The 15,360-nt window shown below is 38.9% G+C and overlaps 1 protein-coding gene across 1 annotated transcript in view; it reads left to right on the forward strand.

Annotated features, from left to right (window-relative positions):
• Positions 1–15,360, forward strand: part of ADRA1A (adrenoceptor alpha 1A) — a 125,284-nt gene that overhangs the window by 77,957 nt on the left and 31,967 nt on the right. The window lies entirely within an intron of this gene.

A 15,360-nucleotide genomic window follows, 5' to 3' on the forward strand; every position in this document is an offset into this window, starting at 1 on the left:
ATTTGGTGGTAACAAACTCCTTTAGTATTTTCTTGTCTAGGAAGCTCTTTATTTTTCCTTCAATTTTAAATGATAGCCTTGCTGGGTAAAGTAGCCTTGGTTGTAGGTCTTTGTTTTTCATTATTTTGAATATTTCATGCCAGTCCCTTCTGGCCTGACATGTGTCTGTTTAGAAATCATTGACAGTCTTATGGGAACTCCCTTGTAGGTAACTGACTGCCTTTGCCTTACAGCGTTTAAGATTCTCTCGTTCTCTGTAACTTTTGACATCTTAATTATAATGTGTCTTGGTGTGGGCCTCTTTGGATCCATCTTGTTTGGGGCTCTCTGAGCTTCCTGGACTTGTATGTATTTTTTCTTCACCAGGTTAGGGAAGTTCTCAGACATTATTTTTTCGAATAGGTTCTTGATTCCTTGTTCTCTCTCATCTCCTTCTGGTACCCCTATGCTGTGGATATTGTTATGCTTCATAATGTCCCAAAGGTCCCTTAAACTATCTTTGTTTTTTATTTATTTTTTTTATTTTTATTTTTTATCCTCACCCGAGGATATTTTTCCATTTTTTTGTTCAGGTAGAGTGGGAGGGAGAGAGGGAACAGAGAGAGAGAGAAACATCTATGTGAAAGGAACACATCGAGTGGCTGCCACCCGCACGACTGACCAGGGCCGGGGACAAACTGCAACCGAGGTACGTGCCCTTAGCAGGAACCGAACCAGGGTCTCTCAGGACCGCAGGCCGACGCTCTAACCGCTGAGCCAAACCGGCCAGGGCTATCTTTGTTTTTTAAAGTCTTTTTTCTTTTTGCTTCTCTGATTGGGTGTTTTTTCTACCTTTTCTTTCAAATCACTGATTCATTCCTCTACTTCATTGAGTCTGCTGTTTATTCTTTTTAATATAGTCTTTATTTCAGATATGGCATTCTTTGTTTCTGATTGATCTTTTTTTATGGTTTCTATATCCTTTTTCATGCTGCTGGGCATCTTTATAATCATTACTGTGAACTCTATATCTGATAAATTGCTTACCTCCACTTCATTTTGCTCTTCCTCTGCAGAAGTTTTCGGTTCCTTCAATTGGGGCCTGTTTCTTTGTCTTCCCATTTTGACTGCCTTTTTGTGTTTGCTTCTATGTATTTTAGGTGGATATGCTATTACTCCCCATCTTGGTAGGGTGATTTTATGTAGTAGGTGATCTGTGGGACTCAGTGGTACAGTCTCCCTGATCACCAGAACTGGGTGCTCTGAGAATGTTCCTTGTGCATGTTGTGTGGGCTCTACTGTTGTAATTCAGTTTTAATTGCTATTGGTCCATTTTTGAATGGGTTCTACCCTCAGGCTGGCTGACAGTGAGACTCAACCCCCAACACAGTGTGCAGGCTGTTGTGTAGGTGCTGAACACACAAAACAGAATTTACCTCAGTAGGGCTTGGTGCCTGCCAATATCTCCCTGTGGGTATGATACTTGTGAAGCTTATTGGATCCTGCTCGGTTGTCTGAAGCTGGCCACTGGGTATTTTGGCTCTGGGCCTCTGTGGAGGGAGACTGGTGCAAGCCAATGTCAGATACTGTCTGTGATTGGCCCTGAGCATCCTGTTTGGAGCTATCAGCAATCCAAAGCTTATGGTTCCCTCTGTTGGGCCTGGGTACATGTAGAAAGGACCAACTTGCACACCAAGTTTGCTTTTACTAGCCCTGGGCCCTGGAGCAGATCAGGCAAAGACTCACGCACTAGGGATCCACTTCTGCTTGCCTGCTGTCTGTTAGTATCCATCACTTAATAAGCCTCCCACTGTAGTCCTTAGCAGGGCATAAGCTCCACAGAGTGGGGCAAGAGGAATTCCAGTAGGTGGGGCTATTGTTTCCCTCACTCCCCTCCCCTTCCTCCCCAAGCTAATGCTGCATAGATGGGAAAAGTGGGTGTGCCTGAGAAAAATGGCTTCTGCAGTATGGAGGAATTACTCAGCACAGGGATCCAAGTGGCTGTCTTCTCAAGCTCTCTCCCCAAAGCCACCAACCCCAGGATCTCCTCAAACAGTTCTAGCCTACTCTGCTCTCCCTCTGCCAGAGCCCAAGGTGAGTGGCTACAAACTAAATTTTGTGCATTGGCCCTTTAAGAAGATGCCTGCATTTCTAGCTCTCTCTCTGGCAGACAGAAATCCTGCTGTTTTTCACAGCCAGATGTTTCATGGGCACCTTTCCCAGTTCTAGTGCTCTGGGCTGGGGAGTCTCGTTTAGGGTTTAAACCCCAGACTTCTCAGGGGAAACCTCCTGCATTTGAAATATCCCTCCTGAACTTCAGCTGCTACCTGTGGGAGGCCATCCAGCTCTCTTGTGCCTCCACACATCCTACCGGTCTCAATGTGGCCTCCTCTTTAAGTCCTTGGGTTATAAGGCTTCTCTCTAGCTAGTCTTCAGTTGGTTGTTCAGGGTGATTTTTTTTTTTACATTTTAGTTGCAATTCCAGTTTGATCCTGGGAGTATGTCAGTGTAGCTTCCATTAGTCCATTGCCATCTTGGAATCTTCCCCTGTGGTCAAAGAGGAGCTAAATTCTAACACCAGAATCAAATTGGAATAAACAAAAATAATGAGTATCATTATTTTCATTTTGATAAACTAGCATAACTTTATTCTGTTTCTGTGACAATTTTTCTGTGAGTGTGAGAGAGAGATAAATAGATAACTAAAGCCAGGCCAGAGGTCTGCTGTTTTAACACTTGCCTGGGGAATGAGCACCGTTGTGCTGGAGTTGCTGAGGAAGGCTTAAGTTCTAAACAGCATACGCAGAAAATACTGTGTGTGGGAATCATGACAATGGGGAACAATGTTTCCTTAGAAACACAACTGTTTTTATTTTTTTATTTATTTATTTTTTTTTTATCCTCACCCGAGGACATTTTTTTCCATTTTTTGTTCAGGTAGAGTGGGAGGGAGAGAGAGGAACAGAGAGAGAGAGAAACATCGATGTGAAGGGACACATCGAGTGGCTGCCACCCGCACAACCAACCAGGGCCGGGGACAAACTGCATCCGAGGTACGTGCCCTTAGCGGGAACCGAACCCGGGTCTCTCTGGACCGCAGGCCGATGCTCTAACCGCTGAACCAAACCGGCCAGGGCGAAACACAACTGTTTTTAGTCACAAAAGTCACACCATGCACCAGAGATTAGTTCTTTTCAGGCAGCCTCCAATGTTCTTGTCTCTGTTTGTTGTTGATTTTACCACTTCCCATGTTTATCCTTCAGGCCTTTCAGGTTTTGTAAAACTTTCTGAATCACTGTCATCACTGCCACTTAGAATAGTTGGAAATTCATGAATGGTTTCTAGTCTTTGGCCTTGGGAAGGGTTTTTAGTGGGCATGCTGCCTCTAGAAGCCATATATTTATTCTTTAAGATTAAATCATGATACATCAAACAACCCTTAACTACATCCCTAGTGAACTAAAGATGCTGCATCACTCAGTCAACAATTACACAAGTGTTCAAATCCTGTGCTATAATTTTCTTCCTTTCTATAATACTAACCAGTCTTTAAATGGGCATGTGGATCACCATATTATACTAACTAGTTATCTATCAAAGTATATTGTAAGTCTCTCAGACCTGTGGAATTAATAAGTCTTAGTGTAGGATTTGAATTCAGTGAAGCGTCATTGAAAGGATTTAATTAAGGATGATATAATTAGGTTTGTTTTTCCAGAATCTCTTGGGCTACAGTGTGGGCAATAGATTGGAAGGAGGTAAGACCAGAAGAAGGAAGCTCAGTTAGTAAGTTGGTAGAAGATCTTACAGGTGATGGTGGCCTGAACTAGGATGGATGAGGACAAAGAGAATGAAGGTTCAGTGGCCTTGAATGGATGATTGGATGTAGTGGATGATGTGGGAAAGTGAAGGGTTGAGAATGACAGTGGTTTTATGACTGGGAAAACTTAGAAGAAAGGGTTCCAGATACTGATGATGAAGCAGAGAAGAAAGAGTAGGTTTATGAGAGACAAGTTCAGTTTGATTGTGTTAAGGATGAAATGTTTTGGTAATAGTTTTGTATGCAGAACAGAAACTCAGGAGACAGATATGGGCTATGAATAAAGATTTCATAGTCATCAAGGCAAAAAAGGAAATTGAAGCTGTGGAAATGGTTAAGCTTCCCTGGCTTCTGTCTTCCCCTTTAGACTGCAGCAGTTCTCAATCTGTGGGTTGCGACCCCTTTGGGGGTCGAACGACCCTTTCACAGGGGTCACCTAAGACCTTTGGAAATATGTGTTTTAGGAAATGAGACACTGCTCCTCTATCTGTCTCCAGGCGGGTCTGCCCATATGCAGATATACTCACATACAACAAGAGGAACTGTATTAAAGGGTTGTGGCATTAGGAAGGTTGATAACCACTGCTTTAGAGTATCAGACAATTTCCAGTTGAGACTGCAGAAGGCTTGGTTTAGTTTGAAAAGAATAAAGATGCCTCCTGCAGGTAAAACTGAGATTTCTCAATATTGCATTTATTGTGAAAGATGGAGGCATGGTCAGTTCTTTTCTTTAAGATGTCTATAATTGCCTGGCTGGTATAGCTCAGTGGTTAAGCATTAACCCATGCACCAAGAGTTCACTGGTTCGAGTCCCACTCTAGGCACATGTCTGATCATTGTTTCTCTCTCGTCAATGTTTCTATCTCTCTCTACCTCCAAAAATTAATAAAAATATATTTATAAAAAAGATGTCTATAATCAAAACAGTGTCATACTTTGTTGCCTTTTAAAATTAAACAGTAAATTTCCCCAGTTCCTTTCCATGTTTTAAAATAGATCTTCCCAGTTATATTTAAAAGTCATATTATAGCTTCCAAAAAAGACAACTTTTGTTTTGATTGCAAGTTATAAAATGTCTGTATATATATTATATTGTTTTGAATACCAGTCAATTTGGATGGAGGTCAAGCACTCTGCTGGTCCAATCCAGCTTGATCCTAAGGCTGGGGAGAAGTAGGAGAGGTTCATAGACAATCTTTCTCCATGGCTTAACCCAGGCAAGAAAGGAGGATGTGCAGGAGTATAGAACAAAAGGTTATTCATATTCTACCTTAAACAGAACTAGCTAATGTTCCTGAAGGATGGCTACAGTATCAAGGGACATACCTCTGGATGACCTGGTGGCCAGTGAGAGGACCTGGTATGTTATTGCCAAACAGAGATTGTCCAGAAAACTCAGATTTGGCATCTTTACAGGAAGTATAGAAAAAAAAAATTCATCTGCCTGATCCCTGTTCACTTCTTACTGCAAAAGCACCAGACAGCTCATCCATGTCCTTGCCAGCTAGACTCTGGAATAAAACTTGCCTTAGCCTTTACACTGAATGTGAAGGGACATCGTCCTGAAAAACTTCCCTGCTTCTTCCCAAGGTGATCAATTTTGGTTATTTATTTCATTGCTTTGGATTTGTGGTGTTTGGCCTTGACTTCACATCCCACAGATATGAGAAGCCACTGATGACTATCACATCTTTATTACAGGCATTGACCGTTCCTACAAGACCCTATAAAATATCTCTATAAGTCCTGGAAGTAATAATTTGATGAAGTACCTGTGGCTTAGCTGTAAAAAATTATTTGTAGAAACATTTTGTTTTTATGGAAATAAAAATGTCTTGAAGACCAGGAAGGTAAAATGTTAGAATGCAAGTCAAGACAGGCTCTCTCTCTCTATTTAAGAGTGTATTTCCAGCTGTAATTAGTTGAAGCAGGAGTTTTATTCAAAACATCATTTTCTTCCATCAACAAATGTCATCTATTGACTCAATAAACATTTACTGAGATTTGTTCATCACTGAGGGAGATAAAAATGAAGGATAAGAAGTAGGTTGTCTTTAAAGACTAAAATAATAAAGATTAAATGTGTTATTCATTCAACAGTATTTGTGTGAGTCTTCTGTATTTTATAAACTGTTGTAGGTGTTCAGGATACAGCAGTGAAATAAAAAAAATAAAAAAAAAGAGTTTAAGTTCAAGGAAAAAAAAAAAAAGGCCAAAAAATAAAAATAAAAAGAAGAAGCAAATATAGAAGATGGTGATGAGTGCTATAGAGAAAAGTAACTAAGGTTTAATGCTTAGGGGAAGTGGTGTAAAAACAGACTGTAATGAAGAAAAGTGTTTGTGGATGAGCTAGATTTTGAACAGTCTTGAAGATAAAGAATTGGAATGAATTTAAGTTTGAATTGATAGAAGGGAGAGGGACAAGTCACTGAGAGAGGAGCAGAAAAATGAAGCAGAGAACTATGTGAGCTATGGCCATAGTCACCTTGGTGGATTAACAAAGTTACAGTGAAAAGTTTACTGTGGCAACAAGAAAGCCTTGGTGTTGGAAATTTACAATTCAATTTAAAAGGAATTTGTTGGAAATATTCATAGAGTGTAAATTCCAAGGCCAAGAACCTTGTCCATTTTCCTGACCATTCTATCTCTAGTATTACAACAGTGCCTGTCTCATAGAAGGTGATAAGCAGATTACTTGTCAAGTAAATGACAAGTTCGTGTAAGGTGAAAACAAATGATGGAGGGCCTTGAATGGCAAAATGATGTGCTTGATCTTGATGTTATCAGCAACAAAAAGATAATGCACAACACACATCTTGGCAGACCTCACTATTATGAAGTTCCATTAATATATTCCTGAGCCCCTTGAAAATTTTCCCTTCCCTTTAGTTCTTTCTGGGAAATTTCCCTCATGGCTTCAATCTTTTCTTGCCTTTCTGTCTCATCCCTTTGAAGATGGCAAGATGACCACTGCCATAGCCTCTCAGGTCCTATGTGCAAGTGTACCACCCCCATATAGCCACGGAGCATGGGAGTTCTGAACTATGCTGTACTCTGTGCATAAATAGAACAAATGCCATTCTTATTCAGTTCAGTGTAACTCACTGTCAGTGGGACTCAGAGTATTGCATGTGCTCACATACAGGTGTGCCTCATGACAATAGCCCTTGGCTATGTCCTTCCACCCCTTCTTTCCCTCCAGCTCAGGTATCAATCTCCAGGACATATATTAAGATGCCCTCCCCAAACCTAACCCAAAACCTTCTGTCCCCTCCCTTGTAGTCTGCCCTCTTCCCTCTTGGCCATCTCCCAGGGTTCCACAACCATCCCACCTGACATGGGCCTGTTTTTCACTTTTTATTTATCAGGTTTACATAAAAACATATGCTTTAACATGGGGGGAAGGAGGGTAATAATTACCTGGTCAAAATATTTTACTTTACAGATTAGGAAAGTGAAGCTCAGAAAAGGAAATTGACTCACCCCAGTTTTATTTTATTTATTTATATTTTAATTAATTTATTTATTTTTGTTACAGATGCCCCCCCCACAGATCCCCCTCCCCAACCCTTCCCCACCCTATCGCCAAGTTTTGTTCTCCATGTCCATTGTTCATACATACATGCATATAAGTTCTGTGGTTTATCTCTCCTCCACCAACCCCTCTTCTTGGGATTGTCAGTCTGTACACCACCTCCACGTCACTGGGACTACCCCATTCCTCAGACTGTTATGTTCATTATATTCCACAAATAAGTGAGATCATATGAAAATAGTCTTTCTCTGTTTGGCTTGTTTCGCTTAGGATGATACTTTCCAGATCCCTCCATGTCATCTCAAAGGATAAGAGATTTTTCTTTCTTACAGCTGCATAGTACTCCAGTGTGTGTATATGTACCACAGCTTGTTTATCCATCTGTCTACTGATGGACACTTGGGCTGTTCCAGATTTTAGCTATTGTAAATAGTGCTGCTATGAACATGGGGATACATATAGTCTTCCTGATTGGTGTTTCAGGCTTCTTAGGGTATATTCCTAGAAGTGAGATCACTGGGTCAAATGGAAGTTCAATTTTTCATTTTTTGAGGTAACATCATAGTGTTTTCCACAGTGGCTGCACCAGTCTGCATTCCCACCAGTACTGTACTAGATTCCCATTTTCTCCACGCCCTCGCCAATACTTGTTGTTTGATAATTTGGCGGCCATTCTGACAGGTGTGAGGTGATACCTCATTGTTGATTTAATTTGCATCTCTCTGATGATTAGTGATGTTGAGCATTTCTTCATATGTGTCTTAGCCATTTGTATGTCCTGTTTGGAGAGGTGTCTATTTAGTTCCTCTGCCCATTTTTTAATTGGGTTCTTTGTCTTCCTTTTGTTGAGTTGTATGAGCACTCTATATATATTGGAAATTAACCCCTTATGTGATATATCATTGGCAATTATGCTCTCCCATACAGAGGGTACCTTTCTGTTTTGATGATTGTATCTTTCACTATGCAGAAGCTTTTGAGTTTGATGTAGTCCCATGTGTTCATTTTCTCTTTTGTTTCTGTTGCTTTAGGTGATGTATCAGTGAAAACTCTGCTGCATACGATGTCTGAAATTTTGTTGCCTACAGTTTCTCCTAGGATTTTTATGAATTCATGAATCACATTAAAGTCTTTTATCCATTTTGAGTTTATTTTTGTGTATGGTGTAAATTGATGGCCTAGTTTCATTTTTCTGCATGTAGCTGCCCAATTTTCCCAACACCATTTATTTTTTTTTATATATAAATTATTTATTTATTTTTTTGTTACAGATATTTTACCTTTTAACCCCATTGGCACCCCCCCACCCCACGCCACCACCGCCCCGTCCCCGGCTTAGTTGTCCATGTCCATTGGTCATGCATACATGCATATAACTTCTGTGGTTTATCTCTCCCCCCCACCCCCCACCCCCTCTTCTGAGGGTTGTCAGTCTGTACCCTATGTTCGTGTTTCTGGGTCTACCCTATTGCTCAGACTGTTACATTCATTATATTCCATATATAAGTGAGATCATGTGGTATTTCTCTTTTTCTGCTTGGCTTCTTTCACTTAGGATAATACTCTCCAGGTCCCTCCATGTCGTCTCAAAGGATAAGAGATCTTTCTTTCTTACAGCCGCATAGTACTCCAGTATGTATATGCACCACAGCTTGTTTATCCATTCGTCTACTGATGGACACTTGGGCTGTTTCCAGATCTTAGCTATTGTAAATAGTGCTGCTATGAACATGGGGGTACATATATTCTTCCTGATTGGTGTTTCAGGCTTCTTAGGGTATATTCCCAGCAGTGGGATCACTGGGTCAAATGGAAGTTCAATTTTTAATTTTTTGAGGTAACACCATATTGTTTTCCATAGCGGCTGCACCAGTCTGCATTCCCACCAACAGTGTATTAGAGTCCCCTTTTCTCCACACCCTCGCCAACACTTGTTGTTTAATGATTTGTTGATGGCGGCCCTTCTGACAGGTGTGAGGTGATACCTCATTGTTGTTTTAATTTGCATCTCTCTGATGATTAGTGATGTTGAGCATTTCTTCATATGTCTGTTGGCCATTTGTATGTCCTGTTTGGAGAGGTGTCTATTCAGCTCCTCTGCCCATTTTTTAATTGGGTTCTTTGTCTTCGTTTTGGTGAGTTGTATGAGCACTCCATACATATTGGAAAATAACCCCTTATCTGATATATCATTGGCAATGATATTCTCCCATACAGTGGGTTGCCTTTCCATTTTGATGACTGTTTCTTTTGTTGTGCAGAAGCTTTTTAGTTTGATGTAGTCTCATGTGTTCATTTTTTCCTTTGTTTCTGTTGCCTTAGGTGATGTATCAGCGAAAATTCTGCTCCTTATGATGTCCAAGATTTTGTTGCCTACATTTTCTTCTAGAATTTTTATGGATTTACGAGTCACATTTAAGTCTTTTATCCATTTTGAGTTTATTTTTGTGTATGGTGTAAGTTGATGGTCTAGTTTCATTTTTTTGCATGTAGCTGTCCAATTTTCCCAACACCATTTATTAAAGAGGCTGTCTTTACTCCACTGTATGCTCTTGCCACCTTTGTCAAATATTAATTGAGCGTATTGCCTTGGGCCCATTTCTGGGTTTTCAGTTCTGTTCCACTGGTCTATATGCCTGTTCTTGTGCCAGTACCAGGCTGTTTTGGTTACAGTCGCTTTGTAGTATAACCTGATATCTGGTATTGTGATCCCACCTACTTTGTCCTTCTTTTTCAAGATTGCTGTGGCTATTCGGGGTCTTTTTTGGTTCCATATGAACTTTTGAAGTATTTGTTCTAGTTCTATGAAATATGTCGTTGGTATTCTGATGGGGATTGCATTGAATGTATAGATTGCTTTGGGTAGTAAGGACATTTCAATGATGTTAATTCTTCTAATCAATGAACAGGGTATGTGCTTCCACTTTTTTATATCTTCCTCTATTTCTTTTTTCAATGACCTGTAGTTTTCTGCAAATAGGTCCTTTACTTCTTTGGTTAAGTTTATTCCTAGGTATCGTAATTTTTTTGGTGCGATGGTAAATGGGATTGTTTTTTCAGTTTCTCTTTCTGTGAGTTCAGCATTGGTGTGCAAGAATGCCGTCAATTTCTTGACGTTAATTTTGTATCCTGCTACTTTGCCAAATTCATTTGTTAAGTCTAGTAGATTTTTGATGGAGTCTTTAGGGTTTTCTATGTATAATATTATGTCATCTGCAAATAATGACAGTTTCACTTCCTCCTTTCCAATTTGGATCTCTTTTATTTTTTCTTCATGTCTGATTGCTGTGGCTAAGACTTCCAGTACAATGTTAAATAAGAGTGGCGAAAGTGGACATCCCTGTCTTGTTCCTGTTCTTAATGGAAATGTTTTTAGTTTCTGTCCATTGAGTATGATGTTGGCTGTAGGTCTTTCATATATGGCCTTTATTATGTTTAGATATGATCCCTCTATTCCTACATTGCTGAGCATTTTTATCAGAAATGGATGCTGGTTTTTGTCTAATGCTTTTTCAGCATCTATTGATGTGATCATGTGGTTTTTATTCTTCATTTTGTTTATGTAGTGTATCACGTTTATTGATTTGCGAATATTGTACCATCCTTGCATCCCTGGAATGAATCCCAGTTGGTCATGGTGAATAATTTTTTTGATGTATTTCTGGATCCGATTTGCTAATATTTTGTTCAGGATTTTGGCGTCTATGTTCATCAGGGACACTGACTGTACTTTTCTTTCTTCGTAGTGTCTTTTTCTGGTTTTGCAATTAGAATTATGCTGGCCTCATAGAACGTGTTTGAAAGTCTTCCTTCTTCGTGAATTTTTTGAGATAGTTTGAGGAACATGGGTGTTAGTTCTTCTTTGAATGTTTGCTAAAACTCCCCCGTGAAGCCATCTGGGCCTGGGCTTTTGTTTCCTGGGAGAGTCTTAATTACCTCTTCAATTTCCTTAGTTGTTATTGGTCTGTTCAAGTTTTCTATCTCTTCCGGGAATAGTTTTGGGAGACTTTGTGTTTCTAGAAATTTGTCCATTTCACTTAGATTCTTGAATTTGTTGCCATATAGTTGTTCGTAGTAGTTGTTAACGATCTGTTGTATTTCCGTGGTGTTGGTTGTTACTTCTCCTCTTTCATTTCTGATTTTGTGTATTTGGGTTCTCTCTCTTTGTTTCTTGGTGAGTCTAGCTAAGGTTCCATCAATCTTGTTTATCTTTTCAAAAAACCAGCTCTTTGTTTCATTGATCCTTTGAATTGTTTTTTTGGTCTCTATGTCATTTATTTCTGCTCTGATCTTTACTATTCCCTGCCTTCTACTTGCTCTGGGGTTTTCTTTTTGTTTGCTTTCTAATTCATTAAGTTGTGAGGTTAGACAGTCAATTAGAAATTTTTCTTGTGTTTTGAGGTAGGCCTGTAGTGCTATGACCTTCCCTCTTAGAACTGCTTTCGCTACATCCCATAGATTTTGTGTTGTTGTGTGTTCATTTTCATTGGTTTCCAGGAAGTTTTTAATTTCTTCCTTGATCTCCTCGGTGACCCATTCATTGTTTAATAACATGTTATTTAGCCTCCATGTGTTGAAATGTCTTTGCATGTTCTTGTTGCAATTGATTTCTAGTTTCATGCCATTGTGATCTGAGAAGATGTTTGATATGATTTCCATCTTCTTGAACTTGTAGAGATTTCGTTTGTGTCCTATCATGTGGTCTATCTTTGAGAATGTCCCATGTGCACTTGAGAAGAATGTGAATTATGTAATTTTGGGGTGTAATTCTCTGTAGATATTTATTAAATCCATTTGGTCTAGTGCTTCATTTAGAGTCTTTGTTTCCTTGCTAATTTTTTGCCTAGAGGATCTATCCAGTGTTGTCAAAGGGGTGTTGAAGTCCCCTGCTATGATTGTATTGTTGTCGATTTCTCCTTGGAAGTCCACCAGAAGATTTTTAATATATTTTGGTGCTCCTATATTGGGTGCATATATGTTTATCAAGGTTATATCTTCCTGTTGGATAGATCATTTCAACATTATGTAGTGGCCTTCTTTGTCTCTAGTTATGGTCTTCATTTTGAAATCTATTTTATCAGATATGAGAATTGCTACCCCAGCTTTTTTTTGCTTTCCATTTGCTTGGAAAAATTTTTTCCATCCCTTCATTTTCAACCTATGTGAGTCTTTTGTTGTGAGGTGGGTCTCTTGTAAACAACATGTAGATGAGTCATGCTTTCTTATCCAATCAGCTACTCTGTGTCTTTTTATGGGAGCATTCAATCCATTTACATTTAAGGTGATTATTGATATTTACTTATTTATTGCCATTTTTGTTTAGTGCGGTTCTATTTTTCTTCCCATTTCTGCTGCTAATTACAGGAGTCCTTTTAACATTTCTTGCAGTGCTGGTTTGTTGCTAATGTATTCCCTTAGCTTTTTTTGTCTGGGGAGCTCTTTATTTGATCTTCTATTTTGAATGATAGCCTTGCTGGGTAGAGTAATCTTGGATTCACATTCTTGTTTTTCATGACTTTGATTACTTCATGCCATTCCCTTCTGGCCTGTAGTGTTTCTTGTGAGAAGTCAGCTGAGAGCCTTATGGGGTTCCCTTTGTAGGTAACCTGTTGCTTCTCTCTTGCTGCTTTTAGGATTCTCTCTTTGTCTTTAATTTGTGGCATTTTAATTACTATGCCCAACACCATTTATTAAAGAGGCTGTCCTTACTCCACTGTATGCTCTCACCACCTTTGTCAAATATTAATTGAGCATATTGCCTTGGGTTCATTTCTTGGTTCTCTGTTCTGTTCCACTGGTCTATATGCCTGTTCTTGTTCCAGTACCAGGCTGTTTTGATTACAGTGGCTTTGTAGTATAACCTGAAATCTGGTATTGTGATCCCTCCAACTTTGTTCTTCTTTTTCAATATTGTTGTGGCTATTCGAGGTCTTTCTTGGTTCCATATGAACTTTTGAAGTACTTGTTCTAATTCTGTGATGTATGCCATTGGTATTTTGATGGGGATTGCATTGAATCTATAGATTTCTTGGGGCAGTATGGACATTTTAATGATATTAATTCTTCCAATCCATGGACAGGGTATGTGCTTCCACTTTTTTTTATATTTTCCTCTATTTCTTTTTTCAATGACCTGTTGTTTTCTGCAAATAGGCCATTTCTTTGGTTAAGTTTATTCCTAGGTATCTTAATTTTTTTTGCCACAATGATAAATGGGATTGTTTTCTTAGTTTCTCTTTCTGTGAGTTCATCATTGGTGTATAAGAATGCCATCGATTTCTTGACGTTAATTTTGTATCCTGCTACTTTTCCAAATTCGTTTATTAATTCTAGTAAATTTTTTGATGGAGTCTTTGGGGTTTTCTACGTATAGTATCTTGTCATCTGCAAATAATGAGAGTTTCACTTCCTCCTTTCCAATTTGGATCCCTTTTTATTTTCTTCCTGTCTGATTGCTGTGACTAAGACTTTCAGTTCTATGTTAAATAAGAGTGGTGAAAGTGGGCATCCTTGCCTTGTTTCTGTTCTTAAGGGAAATGCTTTCAATTTTTGCCCATTGAATATGATGTTGGCTGTAGGTCTTTCACATATGATCTTTATTACATTGAACTATAATCCCTCTATTCCCAGATTGCTGAGTGCTTTTATCAGAAATGGGTGCTGGTTTTTGTTGAATGTTTTTTTAGCATTTATTGATATGATCATATGATTTTTATCTTTCATTTTGTTTATGTGGTGTATCGCATTTATTGATTTGCGAATATTGTACCAGCCTTGCATACCTGGGATGAATCCCACTTGGTCATGGTGAATAATATTTTTGATGTATTGCTGGATCCAATTTGCTAGTATTTTGTTAAAATGTTTGGCATCTATGTTCATCAGGGTATTGTTCTGTAGTTTTTTTTTCCTTGTAATGTCTTTTTCTGGTTTTGGGATTAGAATTATGCTGGCCTCGTAAAACAAATTTGGAAGTCTTCCTTCTTCTTGAATTTTTTGAAATAGTATGAGGAGAATGGGTATTAGTTCTTTTTTGACTGTTTGTTAAAATTGCCCCGTGAAGCCATCCAGGCCCGGGCTTTTGTTTGATTACATATTCAATTTCTTTTGTTGTTATCAGTCTGTTCATGTTTTCTATCTCTTTCCGGTTCAGTTTTGAGAGACTATGTGTTTCTAGAAATTTGTCCATTTTGCTTAGATTGTCAAATTTGTTGCCGTATAATTGTTCATAATATTTCTTAACAATCCTTTGTATTTCTGTTGTGTCAGCTATTTTTCTCCTCTTTCATTTCTGATTTTGTGTATTTGGGTTCTCTCTCTTTGTTTCTTAGTGAGTCTAGCTAAGGGTCCATCAATCTTGTTTATCTTTTCAAAGAACCAGCTCTTTGTTTCATTGATCCTCTGAATTGGTTTTTTGGTATCCATGTCATTTATTTCTGCTCTGATCTTTACTATTTCCTTCCTTATACTTGCTCTGGGGTTTTCTTTTTGTTTGCTTCTTAGTTCTTTAAGTTGGACTCACCCAGTTTTAAACAACCTATCCAACCTTCACGATTCCTGGTTTTGAACTCTCTTCATTTCTGAGCAGGAAAGTAGCACCACTTGTGACAAAGCTACTGGGTGAAGAGTTGGGCACCATTGGCTTAGCAATGAGAAAGGCTAGAAGTGAATAGAGCCCTCCAGCTCTGCTGCCACTTTGCAGGGGTCTTGTGGATGGGAGTGGAGGGTAAAGGCCAAGTTTGAAGGATGTTCCAAAGGAAAATATCAGGGGAGCTTCTTGACTAGTTGAAATGTAAGAGACAAAGAGGAGGAGAGGTCAAATGCATATTTTTCTTTCAAGAACTGAAATAGAAACATGAGCAAGAGAAACAACCTGAGCTTCTGCCTTTATAAAGCTATTGCACACTCTGGACAATGAGACAGACGATCAAAGAAAACAACTAACCAAGAAAACTTACAAAAGGGTGGGTGAAGGTATTCAAAAGGTACAAATTTCCAGTAATAAAATAAGTCCTGGGATATAATA

This window comes from Molossus molossus, unplaced genomic scaffold (genome assembly GCF_014108415.1).
Source record: "Molossus molossus isolate mMolMol1 unplaced genomic scaffold, mMolMol1.p scaffold_m16_p_4, whole genome shotgun sequence".
Classification (NCBI taxonomy): Eukaryota; Metazoa; Chordata; class Mammalia; order Chiroptera; family Molossidae; genus Molossus; species Molossus molossus.